Source organism: Cetorhinus maximus, chromosome 5 (assembly GCF_964194155.1).
Source record: "Cetorhinus maximus chromosome 5, sCetMax3.hap1.1, whole genome shotgun sequence".
In the NCBI taxonomy this organism is placed as follows: Eukaryota; Metazoa; Chordata; class Chondrichthyes; order Lamniformes; family Cetorhinidae; genus Cetorhinus; species Cetorhinus maximus.
The window spans coordinates 77365273-77374682 of record NC_135883.1 but is presented as its reverse complement, the minus strand read 5'-3'; positions in this window follow the sequence as shown (position 1 = coordinate 77374682).

Here is a 9410-nt window from a genome sequence, read left to right as displayed (position 1 = left end):
CCAATCGAATGGGACCTTCCCCAAATCAAAGGAGTTTTGGAAAATTAAAACCACTGCATCACCTATCTCACTAGCCACTTCTTTTAAGTCCCCAGGATAAAGTCCATCAGGACCCGGGCACTTGTCAGCCTGCAGCTCCAACAATTTACTGAGTGCCCCTTCTCTGGTGATTGTAACTTTCTTGAGTTCCCCCTCCGTTCCATTTCCTGATTTATAGCTGCTTCTGAGATGTTCGTTGTATCTGCTACAGTGAATACTGATGCAAAATACCTGTTCAATTCATCTGCCATTTCCTTGTTTTCCTTTATCAATTCTCCAGACTCACTTCCTATAGGACCAACACTCACTTTGTTAACTCGTTTCTTTTTTAATATTAATAGAAATCTTACTATCTGTTTTTATATTTCTGGCTGGATTTTGTCTCGTACTCTAATTTTTCCCTCCTCATTAATCTTTTTGTCATCCTTTGCTGTTCCTTATGTTCTGTCCAATCTTCTGACCTTCCACCTATCTTTGCACAACAATATGCTTTTTCTTTAAGTTTGATACTATCCTTAACCTTTCTATTTAACCACAGATGGTGTGTCTGTCCCTTGGACTTTTTCTTACTCGTTGGAATGTATCTATTCTGTGTATTCTAAAATATCCCCTTAAATGTTTGCCACTGCATCTCTATCAACCTATCTCTTAGCCTGATTTGCCAATTTACTTTAGCTAGCTCTACTTTCATGCGGTCATAATTGCCTTTATTTAAGTTTAAAAACACACTTTCGGACCCACTCCTCTCTCCCTCAAACAGAATGTAAAATTCAATCACAGATAAATCATAAAATTCAATCATATTATGATCGCTGCTACCTAGGGGCACTTTCACTATGAGATCATTAATTAATCCCAACTCGTTTCAAAATACCAGGTGTAGTATAGCCTAGGGTTGGCCCCAGGACATGCTGTTCTAAGAAACTATCCCGGAAACATGCTATGAACTCTTCATGTAGGCTATCTTTGCCCATCTGACTTTTCCAGTCTATGGGCAGGATTTTTAGGTTGGCGTGCGAGTGTGATCAGCGGGCCCAGGATTGGCCGAGAACAGACCACTGCCCGTGATTGGCCCCGACCCCAATTTCACGCTGGCTGGCCAATTAATGGCCAGCCAGTGTGAAGCACATGCTGAAATGCTCAGCACTGCCAGGGTGGGGGCGGGAGGAAGGCAGGCGCTAATGTAAGCGCAGGTGAATACGGAATGAAAGCTCCATGAAGACAGAGAGCTGCTGAAGACTTCAAAAGTATTAAATAAGTTTCTAAAATTAGAACAAAAATGTCCAAGCATCACAGTCACCTGAACATATACATTATAAAAATTCTGTCGAAAGATTTTTAAAATCTAACAACGGAAATCTAATCCTGCCCTTGGATGAGGTTTCATGAAAAATGCAAAGGCCGCCTGGCAAGTTTGTCCGTGCTCCAACCATGAGGTTGGATGGATCACGAAAAATCGGGGACAATTACAACTTTAATATGCTTAATTTCCCTCTTAATTGTCAGCGAGCACGCTTCTGACTTGTGTGCCTGCCAATCAAAATATCGTGTGAGCACGAGATGACGTCGGGACACTGGCCAGACGTTATCACGCACTATTTTACACTCGAGCAGGTCGGGGGCGCATCCACACGCTGATCTGAAAATTCTGCCGTATATGTAGATTAAAATCTCCAATGATTATCGTTGTGCCTTTTTGACAAGCTCCCATTATTCCTTCCTTTATGCTCCATCCTACAATGTGGTTACTATTAGGGGGCCTGTACAAGACTCCCACTAGTGACTTCTTGCCTTTACTATTTCTCATCTCTAGCCAAACCATTTCCACATCCTGGTTTCCCGAATTTAGGTCATCCCTCTCTATTGTGCTAATCCCATCATTAACTAACAGAGCCACACCTCCACTTTTTCCTAGCTTTCTGTCCTTCCTAAATGTCCTATACCCTTTAACATTCAGGTCCCAATCCATGTCCTCCTACAGCCATGTCTCTGTAATAGCTATCAAATTGTACTTATTTATTTATTATTCGAGGCTCATTGCTGTGCATTTATCTGTTGTCTCAACTGAGATCAGCCAAATCAGGGAACAAAACCATATTTTAATCTAATCTGGGTGGCTTTGTGCTAAACCCGGAGGTGCATTGACACACCTATAAGTAGTTTGATTTCAATATCCAATTATAAGTTTGCAAGTTTCTCCATTTATTGTATCTGACCAAGTTTAGACACACACATTTTTAAACAGTAGGGATAAAGAGAAGTAAACAATCTTATCTTATCTTTTTTTAGGCGATCCCTTTCCAAACTGGATTCTCTCTATAATTTGTTAAAGGAAAGCTTAAACTCTTTTAACTTTCAGGATTATTTCAGTACTAATTCATTATGGCATGACTGTTGTTATTGTGAACAGGACCCCAGAGAGGAAATATTTCCTTCAAACAATAGGTGCTAAATTGTGTATCATCTTGTCCCCATTGCCTCACTTCTTATTTCAAGGCTGTCTTGGTTACGTCATTTCATAATGTAGCAATGAAAGTAAGAGACTCGAATCTTATGTATTTTGTAGTTTTAGCAAATCATTAAGCAACAGTTCTGATGAAGGGTCATCAACCTGAAACATTAACTCTGTTTCTCTTTCCACAATGTTACCAGAACTGCTGATTATATTCAGCATTTTTCTGTTTTAATTAAGCACCAGTGTCAGCTAAATTGTACCTGACACATTAAACTTTAAAGTGTCCTGGGAATTAACAACTTCACCATTTTGTATTTCTAGCTACAGTACAAATCTTCAAGCAATCTATGAGAAAAGAAACCAAAAACTTTAACCATATGAGATTAAACCAAATATTTACCCTATGTGTGTAGATTTACACACTAGATAGCCATTCAGACCAGGTTGTTGTAACTTTGATCACTGGCTTAGTTGGCCATCAAGTAATTTGAAGATAAAAATTCTTTTTTACAGCCAGGAAACACCAGAAATAATCATGACAGAATCATGGAATCTTGGAGCAATGTCAATAAAGAGTTATATTTAATAAACAGAATATTTTCAAATGATTTAACTTTCAAATTTAACCTCTTGAGAAAACAAGTTTGAAAGCAATTGCGCTGAACACATTGGAAGAGGGTGTTACAACTCAGACTTCTCCCTATTCATGGGCAAAAAGAAAACAAACCATGAAAGACAAAAATTATTAAATCTGATAACCTAGACTTGAATAGCTTTCACCAGATTCCATGCAGATTTAATGAAATCAGCAGTTGCTAAAGGAAAGAGGCTAGTTACTGTGAGAGATAATTGACTGCACCAGATATTTAAACCAAGAGTGAAGATACAGAACATTTTGCCTTTGAATGTCTATTTAATGCAGCATTTAAAAAGAATTGAATTTACTTGCTACTTTATCACGCCTCTCAGATGTGTAAAAGACACTTCAAGTACAATCAAATACTTTGAAGTACAGTAACTGATGTTATGTTGGCACTTAGGAAAAAAATGCCCTTTTGTTCCTTATGCAGAGAACTTCATTTAAGTGTAAAATTCTGTTTTTAATGAATAATAATGCTTGGAGGTAACGGTAACTGTTAATTGCTTCTATGCTGGTTGACCAGATGAGGATTCAAAGATTACGCTATACAGAAAAGCAATACTAGAAATTTAATTACATCTAGAAAATACAGATTGTTCGGTAAAATCTTAGAAAAACACTTCACTTCCTCATGGCTACAAAAGGCTTAACACTGAGCCAGTAGTTATATTATGAGCTGTAAATTATTCACAGAATTACTAATGTTCTTGGAACACTTAACTGCAGTGATAAAATTTGAATATAAATCTTATTATGCTACTAATCAATTTCCTGTGGCAGAGAGTAAATGCAGTCATTAAGTCAAGCAGGGTAGTGAATAATTGGATGAGGGAGCAAGTAGGGAACAAGGCAGGGAGAGAAATGAAAATGTAAGGCTGAGGAGGATGCATCTTTGTCGATTTGCATTTCATCTGTGCACCTGTGGGCATCCCACTTTGAACTACTATGGACAAGTGGTGTATTTCCCCAACATCCCCCTTGCCCCCCCACCACCCCCTCGCCCCCTGAGGTTCCCTTCCCAATTAAGTAAATGTTACCACACACCAAATCCCCTGACTCTCTCATCCTTTTCCATTCTCTCACTTCCTTTCCCCACTCTTTTAACACCTTCTCCTCACCTTTTCATCCCACCTCTGTTCCTAGTTATCCCCTCCTCACCCTTATCTCTTCTTTCTCATTAGTCGCCCTTCACTTATGCTCATTTGCCCCATCTCATTTTCCCTCAGGGCCTCAGTTGGGGGGAAGGATTTTTAAACTGACAAACAAGTATATATTTCAATGACAGGAGAGTATGGTGAATTTAGGATTGCATCTTTATGATGGGAGGTAGTGAATTGCAAGTCCTTTCCTGTTGGATGGAAGAATGTCACAGTAGCAATTAGAAAGGTGTAATTGTTCCCATGTTCAGGGAAAAAGTTGGGTGGAAGAAATGGAAGATGGTGAGCATGGGGTGGGTGAGAGCTTAATAAAAATCTATATTCCATAAGTAGATGAGATTCTCAACAGAAGATGTGTGTTGGGAGAAATTGAACATCAACAATAGCATGTAACTTCAAAATTCAAAAGGACTAAAATTCCGCCTTCGGCAAAATGACAAATGGAAGAGTTAGGCAATCCTAATTAATGTACAGCCACCAGATGGACAGAGAATGGAATAGCAGGTAAACTCAAACCATGCCTTTTTAATAAGAAGTTGCATGCTTTTGTGACCATAAAACATGACAAAGACTGGGAAAAAAGAACTTATTAGAGCACAACCTGTCAAGATGCCAGGGCATACTAATTTTAATGCTTTTATTGCTAATGCTTTTTAATGTATTTGCTTTGGACGTTCTGCCTTCATCTTTCTCCAGCTGTCTGCAGCCTTTGACATGGTTGGTTCACCATTCTCTTCCAACACCTTTCGTCCATTGACCAGTTGGGTAGGACTGCACATGTCTGATCCCATATTCCTATCTATCCAGTCATGGCCAAATATTGCCTGTAATGGCTTCTCTTCCCCTCCATACTATTGCCTCTGAAATCCTCCAAAAACCTAATCTTTGCCCCCTCCTATTTCTCATCTACACTTTCCCCTTGGTGGTATCATCTGAAAACACATCAGGTTCCAAATGTCCCACTAACAATGCCCAGCTCTATCTTAACATCACCTTTTTTGACCCTTCCATTGTCACTGATTTGTCACACTGGTGTCCAGCATTCAGTTCTGAATGAGTAGGAATTTAATTTCCTCCAACTATATATTGGGAAGACCGTAGCTATTGTCTTTGGTCCCCCTCACATACTCTATACCATCTACAAGGCACAAGTCAAGAATGTGATGGAATACTCCCCCGCTTGCTTGGATCAGTGCAGCTCCAACAACAGTCAAGAAGCTTGACACCATCCAGAACAAAGCAGCCCGCTTGATTGGCACCTCTTCCACAAACATTCACTCCCTCCACCACAGACGAACAGTAGCAGCAATGTGTACCATCTACAAGGCGCACTACAGAAACTCACCAAGGCTCCTTAGACAGCACTTTCCAAACCCACAACCACTACCATCTAGAAAGACAAGGGCAGCAGATACATGGGAACACCACAACCTGGAAGTTCCCGTCCAAGCTGCTTACTATCCTGGAAATATATCGCCGTTCCTTCACTGTTGCTGGGATGAAATCCTGGAACTTCCTCCCTAACAGCACTGTGGGTGTACCTACACCACATGGACTGCAATGGTTCAAGAAAGCAGGTCACCACCACCTTCTCAAGGGCAATTAGGAATGGGCAATACATGCTGGCCTAGAAAGCCATGCCCACATCCCATAAATGAATTTTAAAAATTCCCCAGTCACTGACTCCAACCCCCTCCTTTGCAATTGTTGGAGGCAGTACCAGCTTGTTTGGCAACCTATGTGACCTGGCGATGAACCTCTGACCACATATCTGCTCCATCATCATCACTTCCATCTTTGCAACATCTCTGCTGCTGAATCTCTTATCCCTGCCATTTTTGCCTCTTGAATCTCCTGGACTGCCTCTTTTCTTCCAACCTAAACTTGAGATCATCCAAAACTTTGTTGCCTGTCTCCAACTAACACCAAGTCCCAGTCAACCATCTACCCATATGCTCACTGAGTTCCTGATCTGGCAATGCCTCAGTTTTAATATTCTCATCATTCTTTTGAAATTCCTCCAGTGCCTCAACCCTTCAATCTCTGTAGTCTCCTCCAGTTAAACAACTCTCCAAGATTTCTGGAAAAACTCAGCAGGTCTGACAGCATCTGTGGAGAGGAAGACAGAGTTAACGTTTCGAATCCATAAGAGTCTTCATCAGAACTAAAGAAAAATAGAAATGAGGTGAAATATAAGCTGTTAGAGGAGGGTGGGATAGTTGGAGCTGGATAGAAGGCCAGTGATAGGTGGAGGCAAAGAAGAGATTTCCAAAGATGTCATAGGCAAAAGGACAAAGCTGTGTTGACGGTGGTGATATTAGCTAAAGGATGTGCTAATGGTGACATTAAGGGTGGAAAGCAGGACAAGCAAGTAACAGATGGCCCTAGTGGGGGTGGGGTAGGGTGAAGGGATCGAAATAGGCTAAAAGGTGGAGCTAAAATAATGGATGGAAATACATTTTAAAATAATAATAGAAATAGGTGGGAAAAGAAAAATATATTTAAAAAATATAATAATTATTAGAAAAAAGGGGGATCGGGAAGGGGGGTGGGGATGGAGGAGAGAGTTCATGATCTGAATTTGTTGAACTCAATGTTAAGTCCGGAAAGCTGTAAAGTGCCTAATCGGAAGATGAGGTGCTGTTCCTCCAGTTTGCGTTGAGCTTCACTGGAACATTGCAGCAAGCCAAGGACAGACCTCCTACCCAAAATCCACAAACAGGACTGTCCCGGCAGACCAATCGTGTCAGCCTGTTCCTGCCCCACAGAACTCATTTCTTGCTATCTTGACTCCATTCTCTCTCCCCTTGTCCAGTTTCTTTCCACCTACATCCGCGATTCCTCTGACATCCTACATCATATCTACAATTTCCAGTTCCCTGGCCCCAAATGCCTCCTCTTCATCATGGACGTCCAATCCCTCTACACCTCCATCCCCCATTGGGATGGTCTGAGGGCTCTCTGCTTCTTCCTCCAACAGAGGCACGAACAATCCCCATCCACCACTGCTCTCCTCTGTCTGGCTGAACTTGTTCTCTCACTGAACAATTTCTCCTTAAACTCATCTCACTTCCTCCAAATAAAAGGTGTGGCTATGGGTACCCGCATGGGCCCCAGTTATGCCTATCTCTTTATGGGGTATGTGGAAGATTCCTTGTTCCAATCCAACTCAGGCCCCCTCCCACAACTCTTTCTCCGGCACATCTATGACTGATTCGGAGCCGCTTCATGCTCTCGTCTGGACCTGGAAAAATGTATTAATTTTGCTTCCAATTTCCACCCCTCCATCATTTTCACATGGTCTATCACTGACACTTCCCTTCCCTTCCTTGACCTCTCTGTCTCAACTTCTGATGATAGACTGACAACCAATATCCATTACAAGCCTACTGACTCCCACCGCTACCTCGACTACAGCTCCTCACACCCCGCTTCCTGTAAGGACTCCATCCCATTCTCTCAGTTCCTTCGCCTCCGTCGCATCTGTTCTGATGATGCCACTTTCCAAAACAGTTTGTCTGACATGTCTTCCTTCTTCCTTAACCAAGGTTTTCCACCCATGGTGGTTGACAGGGCCCTCAACAGTGTCCGGCCCATCTCCCGCGCATCCTCCCTCCCAGAACCATGATAGGGTCCCCCTTGTCCTCACTTATCACCCCTCCAGCCCCCACATTCAAAGGATCATTCTCCGCCATCTCCAGCATGATGCCACCACCAAACACATCTTCCCTTCACCCCCCCACCGGCGGCATTCCGCAGGGATCATTCCCTCCGGGACACCCTGGTCCACTCCTCCATCACCCCTACACCTCAACCCCCTCCCACTGCACCTTCCCATGCAACCACAGAAAGTGCAACACCTGCCCCTTTACTTCCCCCCTCCTCACTGTCCGAGGGCCCAAACACTCCTTTCAAGTGAAGCAGCACTTCACTTGTACTTCCCTCAATTTAGCCTACTGCATTCACTGCTCCCAATGCGGTCTCCTCTACATTGGAGAGACCAAACGCAGACTGGGTGACCACTTTGCAGAACACCTTCAGTCTGTTTGCAAGCATGACTCAGACATCCCTGTCGTTTGCCATTTCAACACACCACCCTGCTCTCATGCCCACATGTCCATCCTTGGCCTGCTGCATTGTTCCAGTGAAGCTCAACGCAAACTGGAGGAACAGCACCTCATCTTCCGATTAGGCACTTTACAGCCTTCCGGACTTAACATTGAGTTTAACAACTTCAGATCATGAACTCTCTCCTCCATCCCCACCCCTCTTCCCGATTCCCCTTTTTTCTAATAATTTATATATTTTTAAAATATATTTTTCTTTTCCCACCTATTTCTATTATTATTTTAAAATTTATTTCCATCCATTGTTTTAGCTCCACCTTTTAGCCTATTTTGATCCCTCCCCCTACCCCACCCCCACTAGGGCCATCTGTTACTTGCTCGTCCTGCTTTCCACCCTTAATGTCACCATTAGCACATCCTTCAGCTAATATCACCACCGTCAACACCCCTTTGTCCTTTTGTCTATGACATCTTTGGAAATTTCTGCTTTGCCTCCACCTATCACTGGCCTTCTATCCAGCTCCACCTGTCCCACCCCCCTTAAACAGCTTATATTTCACCTCATTTCTATTTTTCCTTAGTTCTGATGAAGAGTCATACGGACTCGAAACGTTAACTCTGTCTTCCTCTCCACAGATGCTGTCAGACCTGCTGAGTTTTTCCAGCTATTTTTGTTTTTGTTTCAAGATTTCCAGCATCTGTAGTATTTTGCTTTTATCTCCAAGATTTATGTGCTCCTCTAATTTTGGTCTTGTGTCAGCTGGTCTCAGTTGGTAGCACTCTCACCTCTGATTCAGCCCAGAGCACAAAAATCAAGCCTGACACTTCAATGAAATACTGAGAGAGTGCTCAGAGATGTCATCTTTTGGATGAGATGTTGAAACTGAGAACCCATCTGTTCTTTCACATTGAAGTACAAGATCCCAAGGCACTGTTTTGACAAAATATGGAGTTATCCCTCATATCTTGACCAATAGTTATCCCTTAATCAATACCACAGAAACAGATTATCTGGCTATTGCTGTTTGTGGGTGCTTGCTGTTTGAAAATTG